Source organism: Bos indicus x Bos taurus, chromosome 3, assembly GCF_003369695.1.
Source record: "Bos indicus x Bos taurus breed Angus x Brahman F1 hybrid chromosome 3, Bos_hybrid_MaternalHap_v2.0, whole genome shotgun sequence".
NCBI classification, from domain to species: domain Eukaryota; kingdom Metazoa; phylum Chordata; class Mammalia; order Artiodactyla; family Bovidae; genus Bos; species Bos indicus x Bos taurus.
In genome coordinates this window covers 45,447,650-45,466,956 of record NC_040078.1, presented here as the reverse complement: position 1 = coordinate 45,466,956, position 19,307 = coordinate 45,447,650, and the positions used below count along the sequence as shown (strand labels likewise).

Here is a 19,307-nt window from a genome sequence, read left to right as displayed (position 1 = left end):
CTATTTAGTGTGATTTTTGTCTCCTGACACAAAATGGTTTTAACATATGGTTTTATTCACAAAGAATTACTTAATTTTGTCTAACCTCCTTTCAGAATTTTTACAAAGACGATTCACAGGAAAATTCTGATTTTTACAATTAGGAATCTTTTATAATGACAACATATCCAAAAAGCAGGCCTATTTATTCATTTTTACCTGAAGATATGACTTAAATCAAGGTTTTCCTTAAGGAAAGGAAAACAGGTTGTATAAAATAACTTTATGACCAAACACTATCTTTTTTCATTGAAGGCTGTGACATCTGGGCACAGTATTAGGCCGTGGAACAAGCAAAATTACTTGGAAAAATCTCCTGCTTTTGAAGAATTAATAATCAAGTGGGGAAGAAACACACAGGAACAGAAAATGTCAGTATTTGAAAAAGAACTACCTAGAGCTTTATGCAAGCACTATGAAAGCAGAGAAGGGAGGGCATTTGTATCAGTTTGAAGGCTTGATAAAAATGTAGTGGAGATGATGCTGAGATTCAAGGATAAATAAAAGGAGAAGGGAATGGCAACCCACTGCAGTATTCTTGCCCAGAGAATTCCATGGACAGAGGAGCCTAGCAGGTTACAGTTCACGGGGTCACGAAGAGTTGGACACGACTGAGTGACTAACACTTTCACTTTTCAGTTTCAAAAGGAGGTGAAGGGAATTCTAGGCAAGAGAGACAGTAGGTACCAAGACATGGGGTTGAACAATTAAGTATTAACAGCAAATGAGTATAACCGAGATTCAGCTTTGCCTCTGTAACTATTTCCATACATAAAATGACTCAGGGAAGAAAATGTTAAACACTGAACATGAAGTTAAAAGTATGAATCAGGGAGAGGAAAAAAGTTCTACATACTCCATTCCTGTTCCTAAAACTGCTCTATCAGATTCTTAAAGCTTTTCTGAATAAATCAAATGCTTCAAACATTTGTAGGAGCAAGAGTTAATCTCATATTTTAAAGTAAAATTTCAACTGCAAACTAAGTGATATTGGATCACCTAGATCAACATACTTTTGAAGGAGCTTATGCCATTAATTGGGGCTTCCCTGGTGGCTCAGGGGATGACAGAGAATGAGATGGTTGAATGGCATCACTGACTCGATAGACATGAGTTTGAGCAAGCTCCAGGAGTTGGTGATGGACAGGGTAGCCTGGCGGGCTGCAGTCCATGGGGTCGCAAAGAGTCAGACACCACAGAGTGGCTGAACTGAACTGGTGGCTCAAACATTAAAGAATCCGCCTGCAATGCAGGAGACCTGGGTTCGATTCCTGAGTCAGGAAGATCCCCTGGAGAAGGGAATGGCAACCCACTCCAGTATTCTTCCATGGAGAATTACATGGACAGAAAAAGTCTGGCAAGCTATAGTCCATGGGGTTGCATAGAGTCAGACATGACTGAGCAACTAACACACACACACACACACACACACACACACACACTCACCCCTCATTAATTATTCTTGCAATAGAGTCATGACTATAATCTGAAGATTTTTCTGGCCTAGAAGTTATACTTCCATAAAACTACACTATTTCCAGGATTTCTCAGCTCCCTAAGAAATGAAAATATAAACCTCATTGCTATAAAACAATACTTTCATAACTTTTACTTTGGTGCAGTTCTGCTTGAAATTCTCAAGAAATGCATATTTACAAATTTATAATTATATTGTATAATTTTTATTTTCATATTACCTAAATGTTTTACATATGCTAAATACAGAATATATGAAAATATTTGAATTATATTAATAGAAAAAGTGATCAAGTGTTTGTAAATAGGCCCAGCTAATTATTAATCACATACCATACATCTTACACTTGAAGTTAATTACTTCAAGTTAATAAAAAAAAAAGCAGCAATTTTATTTGATTATAGGGTAAGTTATAAGACCTGTTTTTCTAATCCTTGTAATAGAGGTCATGTACTTTTAAAATATTTGAGAACATAATTTGATTTTAAATCATTTTACTTGCTTGCCAAACTTCAAGCATAAACACAGCATTAATGCTCTATAACTACAGGTTAAATCACATTAAAAAAAATATATATATATAGTGTAAATTAGCAATACATATGTTTATATATATATATGTTCAGAATATACATATATATAGTTTGATGTACTTCCACTTGTATATTTTTGTTGCCTGTACTTTTTGTGGCATATCAAAGAAATCGTTGCTAAGATCAATGTCATGAAGATTTTGCTGTTTTCTTGTAGGAAGTTTCACAGTTTCAGGTCTTACATTTAAGTCTTTAGGCCCATTTTGAGATGATTTCTCTTTGTTTTGCATGGTGTAAGATAAGGGTCTGATTTCGTTCCTGTGCGTACAGATATTCAGTTTTCCTAACACCGTTATTGAAGAGACTATCCCATGTCTAGTAAGCATGCGTAGTACCTTTGTGGAATATCAGTTGACTCTAAACAAGTGGAATCATTTCTTTCTTTCTTTTTGGATCTCTAATATGTTCTTTATTTATTTATTTTTAATTGGTATATAATTATTTTAGGGTTTCCCTGGTGGCTCACTGGTAAAGAATCCGCCTACCAATGCAGGAGACTCAGGTTCGATCCCTGGGTAGAGAAGATCCACTGGAGAAAGAAATGGCAACTCACTCCAGCATTCTTGCCTGGGAAACCCCATGGACAGAGGAGCCTGGTGGTCTACAGTCCATGAGATGGCAAAAGAGTCAGACATGACTTAGTGACTAAACAACAACAACAACAACTACTTAACAATGTTGTGTTAGTTTCTGCTGTACAACAATGTGAATCAGCTATATGTATGCATACACCACCCCCCCATCTTGAGCCTCCCTGCTATCCCCTGCCCTATCCCACTCCTGTAGGTCATTAGAGTACCCAGTTGAACTCCCTGTGCTATACAGCAGCTTCTCATTAGGTATCTGCTTTACACTGCCATACTGAGCACACATTCATCTATACACTACCATGTGGATTCATTTCTGAGCTCTTTGTTCTATTACTTTGGTTGATACATTGGTCTTTATGCCAGTACCATACTGTAGTTTTATAATGTACTTTGAAATCAGGAAATGCAATGCCTCCAGCTTTGCTAATCTTTTCAAGATTGTTTTGGCTCTTGTAGACCCTTTGAGATTCCACATAAATTTTAGAGTTGCTTTTTTTTTTCTATTTCTACAAAAAAATTGCCATTGGGATTTTGATTGTGTTGAGTCTGTAGATTTCTTTGAGTAGGATGGACATTTTAACAATATTAAATCTTATACTCCATTAACACAAAATATTTCCTCGTTTGCTTGTGACTTCATCCCTTAATTTCTTTCATCAATGTTTGGTAGTTTTTAGTGTACTTCTTTAATTTCATCAGTTAAGTTTATTTCTAAGTATTTTCTACTTTCCCAATTTCCTTTTCAGATAGTTCATTGTTAGTGTATAGAAATGCGACTGAGTTTTTATGTTCATTTGGTATCCTACAACTTTACTAAAGTTGTTCTTAGTTTAACAGGTTTTTGTGTGTGTGTCTTTATGGAACAACAATAAGAAAATGAACAAGCAACTCTGGAATGGGAGTAAATATTTACAAAATATATATCTGATAAGGAGTTAATTTCCAAAATACATAAGAAATTCCTATAACTCCATAGCAAAAAAAGTCTAATAATGAAATTTTGTTAAAAGGGGTTAATAACCTGAATAGATGTTTTTTCCAAAGAAGATATGCAAATGGCCAACAGGGATATTAAAATATACTCAACACAGGTAATCATCTGGAAAATGAAGAACAAAACCATGATGAGATATCACCTAACATCTGTTAGAATGGTTATTATTTAAAAAAAGACAATGTTGCTGAAGATTGTGGAGAAATTGAAACCCTTATACATTGTTGGTTGGAATGTAAAAAGGTACAGCTGCTATGGAAAACTGTAGGCAGTTCCTCAAAAAGTTAAAAATAGAACTATCACATGATCCAGCAGTTCTACTCCTGGGTATTTATCCAGCAGAACCGAAATCAGGATCTTGTCTCAAACGGTTACTAGCACTTTCATGCTCATTACATGTGTAAGCAACCTAAATGTCCATTTAAAAATGAATGTTTAAAGTAAATAAAGTGTATACATGCAACGGAATATTATTTAGGCTTTAAAAGGAAGGAAATTCTGCAATATGTGACAACATAAAAGAACCCTATACCAAGTGAAATAAGTCAGTTACAGAAGGACAAGGATTGCATGACTCTACATATATAAGGTATCTAAAATAGCCAAATCCACAGAAGCCGAGAGTAGGATGGTCATTGCCAGGTAATGGGAACAGGGAGAAATGAAGAGTTGTTAACCCATGGGTATAAAGTTCCAGTAAGTAAAACAAATAAATCACAGCAATCTGCTGGACAACATGTGTCTATAGTTAACAATGTTGTATTGTAAAGTTGTGTTAAGGGGGTAGAACTCATGTCGAGTTTTCTTACCACAGTTTTGAAAAAGAATGTATATATATACATGCACAATTTAAAAATCTGTGGGTTTAAAATATTCAACTGCTTTTTTTGTTTTGAAAAAATAAGCTCCATTATAGAAGTAATTGATCATTTATTTTAAAATCAACATTATAGTGGAATGGGAGGAAGGCTTTTTTTAAACAAGTCATCCGAAATAGTTATTGAACTTGAATTACTGTAACTGTGGAATACATAATTATGAAAATTTGAAAAACCTTCAAAATGTGAATATATATTTCAGAGTTTTTCAAAGTATATCTACCTGACGCAGGAGATGTTGGTTATATGTATTCATATTCTTTGTAAATGATGTAAACAGCATTATTTAACATGTATATACCACCTAACAGAGCAGCCAAGCATCACAATGACATTTTTTTGTTAATCATGAAAGGAAATAGGTGTCAAGAATAATTTAGAGTATATTATTTATATCTCCAACAGGCTAATTTTATAAACCTTACAACCAGAAGTGGAAGGGGAAAAGCTACAAAGAAAAGCAGTCTTCTGATTTTCATAGGTTAGGAAAATTGGACTGTTATGTATAACATGTAAGAATTTTCTCCCCTTTGTGATCTTAGGGAGATCCAGGTATAATAGAAACTTGAGGGAGAGAGATAAAGGCCCTAAACACATCCATTATGTAACTTTGCATGCTGAGAATGAATTGTCTGTGAGGATATGAGACAGCAATCAGGTTTAACACTTGTGCCCTCATTGTTTTCATGAATGACAATTGCAGATAAGCACACAGACACAAGTAGAGAAGTAAAGTATATTAGACCTATGACACATCCATGTGAAATATTTAGATATGAAACAATGATTTCCAGGAGACTTAAAACTTAGAGAACAAATTTATGGGTGCCATAAGGGGGAAGGATGAGGGGAAAGATGGGGACGACTTTGGGATGGACATATACACACTGTTATATAATTAAAATGGATAACCAACAAGGACCTACTGTTTAGCACATGGAATTCTGGTCAGTGTTTTGTGGCAGCCTGGATGGGAGGGGAGTCTGGGGGAGAATGGACACATGTATATGTAAGGCTGAGTCCCTTCATTGTTTACCTGAAACTATGACATTGTTAATCTGCTATACCCCAATATAAAATTAAAAGTTTTTTTTAAAAAAAAACAGTGGTTTTCAGTTTTTCAACCTAAGCTAGATTCCATACATTAAAAAAAGTATATTACTTTATAGTTGTAGCTAATAAATTTATTTTTCATTTCATCAGTGTAATAATATCTCAGCATAAAAATAATAATTTTACTACACCCAATCTATGTATGCCTTTCTCATTCATAGCTGAGACTTAGCTCTCCAGGTGAAAAGGATGATTTAATATTTGAATAAGTGATTTCATCCATTTGAACTTAGAGCAAGTAAGAATTAAACATCTACATATTCATGATTGCCAATATTTTGATTAATTTTCATGATTTCAACCGACACTGATACTTGAAACAGGTTTTTCTGATTTTCAAAATGAGTTATTCATACAGGCTAAGGCATTATCAATACTTCTCCTACAAAGAAAGGCTAAAAGTAAAGTGTAAAATACCTTAGAAATGTATTGATCAGTTTATAAACAAAAATAACACTAATTTTCACTGAACTGATAAAATGATTTACATTAATCAAGAATTCTTGGCCTATTAATTTTTACCAAAGCCTTTAGGGGTAAAACAGCTATATCAAAAGTCATTTGAAGCAACTAAATCTTGATGTTAGCTACCAGAGAACTCCTTTTAAATGTTGTGAGTTTTCTTCATTTCTTAAAATAAGAAGTACCAGAATGTTTTAGGTAGATTATTCTAAGAGAAGCAGCAAAACAGGGTAATAAATTTCAGAAAGGGCTCTTCAGTCGGATTGCTTTTCTTAAAGCCCTTTTCTGACATTGCTAATGTTTTCTCTTGGACAAATGGCTTAACCTCTCTGTGCCCGTTTTCTATCCATAAGATGGAAAAATAATGCCTATCTCACAGGGTGGCTGTGAGAACTAAATAAAAGAATTCATTTCAACTAAGCACTGTGCCTGACACATAGAAAATGCCCCATACCTTTTCAGTATTATTGCAATGCTGTTAAAATTGAGGTAGTCTCAGTTTAAAAATAAATTGGTCGGTAAATTTTAAGACTCTGGAGTTTGACATTTTTACTTACAATTTGTTTGTGGAGTGTTGGTTTTAAGAAATGTGGACAATGTTAAGGACAGAACATGTTTCGGACTTCCCTGCAAACTTAAATATGGAATTTCAGTTGTTTTCCTTGCACTTGAACAACCACTTATACATGTTTCTAAGATACTATTTCTAAAATTATGTCTAGAAGTCTCTTCTGTTTCCTGTAGCTTGTATTCTACACCAGTGTAGAGGAGACAGGAGACAGTTATAGCATTGCATGCTATAATATTCTGCAAAAGTCAGCATGGATTTAAACAGTTGCATTGATTCAATTATCACCAGAGTTATCTCTATCTATGTATCATTTATATTACTATATATTCCAAGCAGGGGCTTCCCAGCTAGCACTAGTGGTAAAGAGTCCACTTCCCAACATAGGAGATGCAAAAGATGTGGGTTCCATCCCTGGGTCGGGAAGATCCCCTGGAGTAGGTAATGAAAATCCACTCCAGTATTCTTGCCTGCAAAGTTCCATGGACAGAGGAGCCTGGCAGGCTACAGTCCTTGGCATGGCAAAGAGTCAGACGCAACTAAGCACCACCACGACCACCAAGCAGCTTCGCAATAAAATGCCGAGTAGGTAACACAGATAAGAAAAAAATCAAAACCTGCCCTAATATTTTATCTTTATGCATACATTTACTTTGTACTTCTGTTGTTTTGGCTGAGCTTTCCAATATTTGTACTGGGTGCACAATTAGTAAACTTGGCATTGACATATGTTTCTGAGGTCCAAACCATACAAGAATATGATACGTTGCTTTGTCTGAAATTGGCTAGGACTTTTTGTGATAATAGCAAATAAATCATCTGCTATATTTTACACACACATACACACATACTCACAAAATCTCTCTATAGATTTCTATGAGATTAAAATTTTTCTCAATGATATAAGCAGGTGTATGTGACCTAATATTATAATTTAAATAAGTTCTAAGTGTTATGTCTTTAAATAAATTTTTAGGTTTCTCTATTCTACTGAAATTTTGGAAAGCAACTGTGACCTCAGTATAAAATTGTGGGATTTACACCATAAAGAAATACTAGATAATACCTGGAGTGTGTTTGCATTTTTATTAATTTTGACCTGAAAAAAGAATAAATGCAGTTGAAATCAATTCAATGTATTTCAACATATTCTATAGACTATTTTTATTCTATTATCTCATTCACTTTATGAGGTTATGGGACACTGTTATAGTTATAATATCCCAAAGTAAATTATTTTAGATAACAGAGAACTTAGTAAAATTTAAGTTGTAACTTCCTATCAGTTAACACAGTAGCTTTTAGTATCCTAATTTATCTTCTTTCATTTTCTCTAAAGAAATAGTTGTTCCTCAGATGTCTACATCTCTCTTTCCATGTCCATATGGATTTGGAAAAGTGGTGAAATTATTCACTATTTGCTGTGAACCAACTTGTACTGTTTAGTTGGAACACCATTTGGTATGGTACTCTTCCCATTTTCCTCATTTCGATCACTTCCTCAGTCTGGAATATAGTAGCTCGGTCATTCAGCAGTTCTTCAAATGGCTGCTGGATCAATTGTGTAAAGTACACATCAACAGTATTTGATGAGCTATTTAAAGTTTATCCAAGATGTTTATAAGTTAATTATTTGATTATAAGCTATAAGTTTTATCTGGAGAAATAACATAATTTTAGATTTTAGGAATGGAATCTTATGAATTATTTTAAAGAAAGAAACAGGAAAACACATATCTTTGTGAGAAACAGATGGCTACTCTTACTGTTGGTTATCCAAAATCGTTTCTATTTTTACCCTTCTATACTGGCTAAGATGACATTTTAGTGGAAACAGCATCCTTACATACAGCCCATCTTTATTCCTTGAAGGACAACTATTAAAATAAGAAAGCATATGAGACTAAGTTTCTGTACAACAATAAGGCAGACCCATAGAACCACAAGGATCAATCAACAGAAATGGAATCAGATCATAATGATACCATGATGTTGTGATATGAAGCAAGAGTGTAAATATGTGTGGAAATTATGATGTATATTCTCATGTGAATACAAATGTGCCTAAGGGAGATCCTGGTTTGTCAGCCTCCTTTTCTGTCTCCCTACCAAAACATTCAAAATCTTTGAGGCATTTTGAAACACCAAAAAATTATAGTTTCTTAATTTATTCTTCAACATTTTCCATTTCTCCATAGTTTTGTAAACAGGACTGAGATAAAAAGATTGCTTTTCCCTCTATCTAACCAACTCCTGTTTTATGCTTAGCTGATCTTTTAAAAAATAAACCTTAGATATTTTTTCCCAAATTTATTTTGTAACAGTTTCTAAAAAAAATTCATTTATTTTTAAATGTTATTTTTGGCTCTGTTAAGTCTCACTTATGGCACTTGGGATCTTCATTGTAGCACACAGGATTCTCACTAGTTGTATTAGCTGTGGTGCTTGGACTCACTAGTTGTGGTGTGGCGTGTGAGATCTTTGACGTTGTCTTTCTTTGGGACCTGAATAAAAATGGACCTTTTCCAGTCATGTGGCCACTGCTGAGTTTTCCAAATTTGCTGGCATGTTGAGTGCAGCACTTTCACAGCATCATCTTTTAGGATTTGACATAGCACAATTGGAATTCCATCACTTCCACAAACTTTATTTGTAGTGATGCTTCCCTAAGGCCCACTTGACTTCACATTCCAGGATGTCTGGCTCTAGGTGAGGGATCACACCATTGTGGCTATCTGGGTCATAAAGATCTTTTTTGTTCAGTTCTTCCGTGTATTGTTGCCACCTCTTCTTAAATATATTTTGCTTCTGTTAGGTCCATATCATTTCTTTCCTTTATTTTGCACATATTTGCATGCAATGTTCCCTTGGTAACTCTGTTTCTTGAAGAGATCTCTAGTCTTTCCCATTCTATTGTTTTCCTCTATTTCTTTGCACTGATCCCTGAGGGAGGCTTTCTTATCTCTCCTTGCTATTCTTTGGAACTCTGCATTCAAATGGGTATATCTTTCCTTTTCTTCTTTGCCTTTAGCTACTTACATGCTAGCAAAGTAATGCTCAAAATTCTCCAAGCTAGGCTTCAACAGTACGTGAACCGTGAACTTCCAGATGTTCAAGCTGGATTTAGAAAAGTCAGAGTAACCAAAGATTAAATTGCCAACATCCACTGGATCAATGAAAAAGCAAGAGAGTTCTGGAAAAATATCTACTTCTGCTTTATCACCTCAAATATGCCGATGACAGAAAGTGAAGAAGAACTAAAGAGCCTCTTGATGAAAGTGAAAGAGGAGAGTGAAAATGTTGCCTTAAAACTCAACATTCAGAAAACTAAGATCATAGCATCTGGTCCCATCACTTCATGGCAAATACATGGGAAAACAGTGGAAATAGTGAGAGACTTTATCTCTTTGGGCTCTAAAATCACTGCAGATGGTTACTGTAGCCATGAAACTAAAAGATGGTTGCTCCTTGAAAGAAAAGCTATGACCAACCTAGACTGCATATTAAAAAGCAGAGACATTATTTTGCCAACAAAGGTCCGTCTAGTCAAGGCTATGGTTTTTCCAGTAGTCATGTATGGATGTGAGAGTTGGTCTATAAAGAAAGCTGAGCACCAAAGAATTGATGCTTTTTGAACTGTGGTGTTGGAGAAGACTCATGAGAGTCCCCTGGACTGCAAGGAGATCCAACCAGTCCATCCTAAAGGAGATCAGTCCTGAATATTCATTTGAAGGACTGATGCTGAAGCTGAACCTCCAATACTTTGGCCACCTGATGTGAAGAACTGACTCATTGGAAAAGATTGATGGCTGGGAAAGATTGATGGCAGAAGGAGAAGGGGATGACAAGGATGAGACGGTTGGATGGCATCACCGACTCAATGGACATGAGTTTGTGTGAACTCTGGGAGTTGGTGACGGACAGGGAAGCCTGGCATGCTGCAGTCCATGGGGTCGCAGAGTCGGACACAACTGAGCAACTGAACTGAACTGAACTGATGTGGGATTTTAGTTCCCTGACCAGGGATCAAACCCACGTCCCCTACATTGGAAGGCAGATTCTTAACCACTGGACCTTAGCTGATTTTCATCTTGGTTACATTCATCATTCTCTCTTCTCATTCATTCATTTATCCTTTCCTTTTACATTGACTGAATACCTACCGAAGATTCAGGAAAGATAACAGATGATTTAGAGAAAATCACTCAGGGAGTTCTTAGTGGGGAGGAAAAAAATGGTATGTGAACCAATAATTACAATAAAGAATGATGAGTACCAGAGGTATTCATAAGGAAATGTGAAACCACAGAAATTCCCTTAATTGTTATTATAGTTGGATTCCAGATTAACATATCTTCATGTTTTCCTGAGTCACTATCTGTGCTTAAGTATTTGCTTTATTTTATCTTTCACACAAGATTTACTGAAGCATGTTCAATGACATCATTTGTTGTATGAATGGAAGTAATTGCAGCTGCTGCTGCTGCGTTGCTTCAGTCGTGTCCGACTCTAGCGACCCCATGGACTGCAGTCTACCAGGCTCCTCCGTCCATGGGATTTTCTAAGCAAAAGTACTGGAGTGGGGTGCCATTGCCTTCTCCAGGAAGTAACTGCAGTGGGCTTCAAACCTTAACAAGCAAACTGCAACTGAAATTGAAACATACTTTCCAACGGACGTGCCTCATGTCTGTAATATATGTGTAAAATGTTTCTGAATTAATTGTTCCCTCTTTCTTTTCCATGTTCATGTGTCTTTTTTTCCATGTTCATGTGCCTGGTATCTACTCACTCTTCCGGTAAGTTTTATATTATAATGGGACAAGAATTTAACTTTGACTTTCAAGCTTCTGCCTCTAGTTAAGATTGTCACGTCACATTTTATGAGCTTTTCTGAGAAATTCTTGGTATCTTTGACTTTCACAAAAGGCTTGCTCTAGAATTTACCTTCTTCAAACCTGGATTCTGTTCTTTCATATCAGAAAAGATGTGTTAGTCCCTATTAAGTTTTAATTTTTAAATTGATTGAATAATAAAATTTAACTGATATCTATGTTTTACAATTAATTTAAATGAGAATTATCAGAAATAATCTGAAGATTGAATGATGCCTATTTCAACTACTAGGCTAAAGATTTACATAACAGTTTTAATTTATTTTAAATAAATGGCATTATCATTTGATAGAGAAATGTAAAATTAGTGAATTAATTCAATTTTCTATTTAATTACTGTTACTTTGTACTAGTCAATTAAGAACATTTGGACCTACACAAATTTCAGAATGATCACAAAAAAGGCAAGTCCTTATATTTTGTACACAAAACCAGTTTAATTGATTTTTCTGCTACTTTGTATCAAATTGTCTTGGCATTGAGTAGATATGTTATCATCATGAATGTGTGTGTAAAATTGATTAAAATTCATTTTCATAAAAACACCTATACTTATTTTATTGAATGTATTTAATTATTATTTTGGTGGTCCCATGTATTTCAAAATAAAGTAAAACACTCTCTAGCACCCATGTATAATGACAGGATAGTGTAGTAAACCAATCTTTGAGATAGTTCATGTATTTATTCTGAAACAAGTACACATGAAAATATTTTTAGATGTTATTCACAAAAACCTTTTGCTTTTTCTGTATTCCTCAAATATGGCATGTATTTGGGACCCAAATATATTCATTGTAAATAAGAAGAAACAAATAAGAACAGCTACTCCTCTAAGGACACAAAATCATCAGAATAAGTTTCGTGTCTTATAAAAGCACATTAATCTATCTTATTGTCATTGTTTAGTCGCTAACTTGTATCTGACTCTTCTGTGACCCCATGAGCTGTAGCTCACCAGGATCCTCTGTCCATGGAATTTTCCAGGCAAGACAACTGGAGTGTATTGCCATTTCCTACTCCAGGGATCCTCTTAACTCAGGAATCGAACCTGTGTCCCTTGAACTTCCTGGATTGGAGGGTGGATTCTTTTAACGTCATATCACCCGGAAAGCCCCAAATCTATCATATAGATTATTGTTAGCAGAAAGTTCAAGCAGAGAATATTGCTCTGGGATATGTTTCTTAAAGCTATAACATCTAATAAGTAATAATATTTTAGGTATTCAATACTTCATCCGCCCACTTAAAGCTGTTTTTTAGGAGTAATTTCTTCATTTTTCTAAATTACTACAACTTTTAAAAAACATCTCCCTTTAGCAAACCTTTCTGCAGAGAGTTGGAATTTTCTTGAGAATCATAGTAATTAATGAAACTGAAGGATAAAGCAGAAAATGTATCCCTAAAATATTTTTATAGGTCTTAGTGTCTTTGCACTTGATCCTGCCTTGGCTTAGAACACTCTTCATCAAGCACTGGTTTCATTCCTGGCTTTCATGATCTCAGAAATTCACCTTATATCAATTGACTTCCTCCAGTTAATCTCTGTCTCCTCAAGGTGTTAATTTCCTCAGTGGAAGTTTTCACAATTTGTAATTACTTTTCTCTCTATTGGTTTATGGGCTCATTAAAGGACAGAAATGGTATGGACCTAACAGAAGCAGAAGATATTAAGACAAGGTGGCAAGAATACACAGAAGAACTGCACAAAAAAGACCTTCACAACCCAGATAATCACGATGGTGTGATCACTCACCTAGAGCCAGACATCCTGGAATGTGAAGTAAAGTGGGTCTTCGGAAGCATCACTATGAACAAAGCTAGTGGAGGTGATGGAATTCCAGTTGAGCTATGTCAAATCTTAAAAGATGATGCTGTGAAAGTGTTGCACTCAATATCCCAGCAAATATGGAAAGCTTGTCAGTGGCCACAGGACAGGAAAAGGTCAGTTTTCATTCCAATTCCAAAGAAAGGCAATGCCAAAGAATGCTCAAACTATTGCACAATTGCTTGTAAAGTATGCTTCAAGTTCTCCAAGCCAGGCTTCAGCAATACTTGAACCATGAAATTCCAGATGTTCAAGCTAGTTTTAGCAAAGGCAGAAGAACCAAAGATCAAATTGCCAACATCCGCTGGATCATTGAAAAAGCAAGAGAGTTCCAGAAAAACATCTATTTCTGCTTTCTTGACTATGCCAAAGCCTTTGACTGTGTGGATCACAATAAACTGTGGAAAATTCTGAAAGACATGGGAATACCAGACCACCTGATCTGCCTCTTGAGAAATTTGTATGCAGGTCAGGAAGCAACAGTTAGAACTGGACATGGAACAGCAGACTGGTTCCAAATAGGAAAAGGAGCACGTCAAGGCTGTATATTGTCACCCAGCTTATTTAACTTCTATGCAGAGTACATCATGAGAAATGCTGGGCTGGAAGAAGCGCAAGCTGGAATCAAGATTTCAGGGAGAAATATCAATATCCTCAGATATGCAGATGACACCACCCTTATGGGAGAAAGTGAAGAGGAATTAAAAAGCCTCTTGATGAAAGTGAAAGAGGAGAGTGAAAAAGTTGGCTTAAAGCTCAACATTCAGAAAATTAAGATCATGGCATCCGGTCCCATAACTTCATGGCAAATAGATGGGGTAACAGTGGAAACAGTGGCTAACTTTACTTTTGGGGGCTCCAAAATCACTGCAGATGGTGATTGCAGCCATGAAATTAAAAGACGCTTACTCCTTGGAAGGAAAGTTATGACCAACCTAGATAGCATATTCAAAAGCAGAGACATTACTTAGCCAACAAAGGTCCGTCTAGTCAAGGCTATGGCTTTTCCAGTAGTCATGTATGGATGTGAGAGTTGGACTATAAAGAAAGCTGAGCACCAAAGAATTGATGCTTTTGAACTGTGGTGTTGGAGAAGACTCTTGAGAGACCCTTGGACTGTAAGGAGATCCAACCAGTCAATCCTAAAGGAAATCAGCCCTGGGTGTTCATTGGAAAGACTGATGTTGAAGCTGAAACTCCAATACTTTGGCCACCTGATGTGAAGAGCTGACTTATTGGAAAAGACCCTGATGCTGGGAAATATTCAGGACCGGAGGAGAAGGGGACGACAGAGGATGAGATGGTTGGATGTCATCACTGACTCAATGGACACAAGTTTGGGTAAACTCCAGGAACTGGTGATGGACAGGGAGGCCTGGCACACTGCAGTTCATGGCGTTGCAAAGAGTCAGACATGACTGAGAGACTGAACTGAACTACAGGTTTAATTGTTTATTGGTCTCTCTTATTGTACTGGGAGATCCGGGTAAGCATCAACTTTGTGTTTTTAGCAAAAAACCTCCTACCACCAGTGCCTGACACATAGTAGGAGTTCAAATAAACACATGTCAAATAAATAAATGAGTGAAACCAACTTAACCACACTTTTAGTTTCATGAAAATGTCTACTAACTCAAAATAGCCTAAAGTGACATATTTTTTTGTGTGTGAAAATCACATATTCCAAGAAGTTGTTCTAGGAGCTTACAAACTCTTGCAACAATTATTTGTTATAAATTCTTGAAACAATTATTTATTGTTATTTGTAATACAAAATTGTAGCATTCTGTCTATATTTACACAATACCAATATGAGGGCACAGAGTAATAACTGCTGAAAGAAATGATAATTCTTTTCACTTTCCCATCATTTACATTTTTATCAACTTCAGAAAAGGATAAAATGGTGAGAAAAATCTGTAAAGAGTTTACATACAAAAGAATATTTCAATGAAGGAAAATATGTCAGCTAACTATACCATATTTTGTTCTTTCAAAATATTACAAAATTGACATGGGACATAATGATGTTTGATGTTCCCAGAAAAATACAATATGTTTAGATAATTGTATGTGTGATATGGATGCATCATTGTGAAAAATACGTAAGGAACTGTTAACATTTCAAGAGCACAGATTTTCAAAGTGGTATGCATGTATGTCTGAAATTGCTGATGTGCTATAGTTAATTTTTATTCACTTATCTTTGAAAAACAATTTCTGTAGCTTATCATGAATCCCTAGAGGTGCTATGATTAAGTCAATATACGTACTTAAATAGTATGTAAATGTATTTAAGTATAGTGTTCTTGATATAGCCTAAGGTGTTTCACATGAATATATCCAACATTTTGCTTTTGGAGGGAGATAAGTGTATTTTTATGCTTCATCACACATACTGTAAATATCCTTTATGCTTGTGTTAAATTCCCACCTTGCTTCATATCATCCATTCAATTTTTTATATATGCTGCATAATAAGTGCATGAAGCTAAATTCAAACTTTGTAAGAGTCTAACCCATGATAAGTCAATTCCATGTCTTTCTTTGTGCTTCACTGATCTGGTCAGAACATGGACTTTTTATATGAAAAGGACTGTTCTGTGATTGAAGCCATGAAGTCAGATGAGAAACTGGAATTACCAGAGAAATATTGTTCAATGGCATTACTATTGTGAATGATTTTTTTCTCCAATTTTCTTTCTTAAAACAAACAAACAAACAAACAAAATTTCTCTGAGATTACTTAAAATCACAGAAGGCTAAAGCTAGTTCTATCACTTAATTCTACAAATGAAGGAAATGAGAAATAAAGTGCTGGTTTAAGATCACCTTTCAGCTAGTGGCTGAAGCAGGAACAGAGCTCAGTTCTACTAATTTCCAAACTGATGCTCTTCTCAGGCATCATTTATCTTCACTGGTTATTTTAAGAAAACATGGAAATGGTAGTGAAGCATCAATATAAAATAGCCTTAGGCTCTTGAACTTATTAGCTCTGTGGCTTTGGGTATGTGACAATCCCTATGAAACTCAACTTTCCTGTTTGTAAAGTGTCAATAATAATACCTGCCACATTTTTGGAAGTAAATGAAATGAGATAATAGATACTTTATATGATGCCTGCCATGTGGTAGGCATTCAGATAAATTGTACTATTATGATTATTTGCAATTAGCATTATTTTAAAAGTGAAGCATTACTATAAGCATGAGTAATCTTAGAGCATTCAGTATGAGACAATCACTGGGTGGGCAGAGCTCTCCTGGTATTGGAAGAATCCAGCATTGCTTTGGCAGACCATGGCTGCACCCAGTTTAGAAGTAATTAGTCCTACTCAACCAAGGTAATCGGGAAATTGGCTCTCAGACCATATTTGCAATTTTATGTGGAGAGAAATGATTCAATATTCAGTAATGGTTAGGTACTTTCAATGTTCAACCTTGAGGTCCTTGTGTAAATAGGATTGTTGTTGAAATGGAATGGAAGTTTTGACAGCAGGAACAGCCCCTTAATCAGATTTACACAGAAAAGGAGGGGATGTTCCATCATGGGAATACCAATGAGAAGATGTGCTGAATGTGAAAATCAGTTATTTTTAATGTTAAGGTAAATATTGAGAGTAATAACCAAACATCGATTGTCTTTCTAGTCTCTATGTTTCATAAAGAGAAAAGAATCCCATGTTCATTTGTCATATGTTTGAAACAGTATTTTCACTTCAAATAAAGGCATAGAAATAGCTTATAAACTAAATAAGTTTCAGAAAAGTACTGAGTGATTGAGTAAAGAATGGAATAATTAGGATAAACTATGTGAGGAAGGAATTTTTTATAACAATAAAGATCATAGAAATATTGGCAGGTTTGACTGACTGGGTTTTGGTGTTTTGCGCAATGCTGCGAGGTGAAACTAGAGGCTGACACTCAAACATTCAATTAGCTTTAGCAGGGGAGAAATGGAGGAACCATAGAACATTAAGGATGAATTCAGGAAGACCCAAGACCGTGGAGAACTTGCCTGCTCTCCACACTATTTTCCAAGGAGAGGCTGCTATGGTCACAGACTATGGAGCCTTAATCAAAATCCCAGGCTGTCTAGTCCACTGAACTAGACTTACCCTGTCACGTGGATAAGCCCTCTGAGATAGTAGATGTTGGAGAAAAAGTGTGGGTGAAGCTTATTGGCCAAAAGATGGAATTTGATAGGATTAAAGTATCCCTCTCCCTGAAGGTTGTCAACCAAGGGACTGGGAAGGACCTTGATCCCCAAAAGGTTATCACTGAGCAAGAAGAGAGGCGGAGGTTGTCCTTCCAGGATTACACTGGACAGATCACCCTCGTCTGTCCTGAACACTACCTGCAAGAAGTGTGGCTGTAAAGGTGACTTTGCAAAGGATTGTTTCATCAGGTGGGACCAAGTACTCTCTGATACCCAATGAGGAAGAGGAAAAGGAAGAGGCAAAATCAGCAGTTTGAAAAGCCTGACCCCACAAGAAATTCTTCTAGAAAAAGAAAGAAGTAAAAGAAACATAGAGACAGGAAGTCATCTAACCTTGACAGCTCAGACTCTGAGAACGATACAGGCAAGAGGGAAAGGTACATGTCAAAGGACAGCAAGGCAGCAAAGAAGAAGAAGCACAAGAAGAAGCACAAGGAGTGACGGTGGAGAGTAGAAAGAGTGTTTGAGAGAAGGAACCAGGAGCCTATGCTTTGAAGCCCTGGCTCCTAGAAAGACTCACTACTAAGAATAAGGCCTCCCACCCTCTTCTCTTCCATGGGAGATGGCATCCCTCAAGCCACAGGCAAGTTTTGGAGTCAGGTATTAAAAGCATTCCAGTTGAGCTATTCCAAATCCTGAAAGATGATGCTGTGAAAGTGCTGCACTCAATATGCCAGCAAATTTGGAAAACTCAGCAGTGGCCACAGGACTGGAAAAGGTCAGTTTCCATTCCAATCCCAAAGAAAGGCAATGCCAAAGAATGCTCAAACTACCACACAATTGCACTCATCTCACATGCTAGTAAAGTAATGCTCAAAATTCTCCAAGCCAGGCTTCAGCAATATGTGAACCGTGAACTTCCAGATGTTCAAGCTGGTTTTAGAAAAGGCAGAGGAACCAGAGATCAAATTGCCAACATCTGCTGGATCATGGAAAAAGCAAGAGAGTTCCAGAAAAACATCTATTTCTGCTTTATTGATTATGCCAAAGCCTTTGACTGTGTGGATCACAATAAACTGTGGAAAATTCTGAAAGACATGGGAATACCAGACCACCTGATCTGCCTCTTGAGAAATTTGTATGCAGGTCAGGAAGCAACAGTTAGAACTGGACATGGAACAACAGACTGGTTCCAAATAGTGGAGAGTGAAAAAGTTGGCTTAAAGCTCAACATTCAGAAAACAAAGATCATGGCATCCAGTCCCACCACTTCATGGGAAATAGATGGGGAAACAGTGGAAACAGTGTCAGACTTTATTTTTCTGGGCTCCAAAATCACTACAGATGGTGACTGCAGCCATGAAATTAAAAGATGCTTACTCCTTGGAAGGAAAGTTATGACCAACCTAGATAGCACATTCAAAAGCAGAGATATTACTTTGCCAACAAAGGTCCGTCTAGTCAAGGCTATGGCTTTTCCTGTGGTCATGTATGGATGTGAGAGTTGGACTGTGAAGAAGGCTGAGCGCCGAAGAATTGATGCTTTTGAACTGTGGTGTTGGAGAAGACTCTTGAGAGTCCCTTGGACTGCAAGGAGATCTAACCAGTCCATTCTGAAGGAGATCAGCCCTGGGATTTCTTTGGAAGGAATGATGCTAAAGCTGAAACTCCAGTACTTTGGCCACCTCATGCGAAGAGTTGACTCATTGGAAAAC

At 36.3% G+C, this 19,307-nt stretch overlaps 1 pseudogene; it reads left to right on the top strand.

Moving 5' to 3' along the window:
• Window positions 1-14,817: 14,817 nt before the first annotated feature.
• LOC113889580 lies at window positions 14,818-18,319 on the top strand (annotated as a pseudogene).
• Window positions 18,320-19,307: the final 988 nt, after the last annotated feature.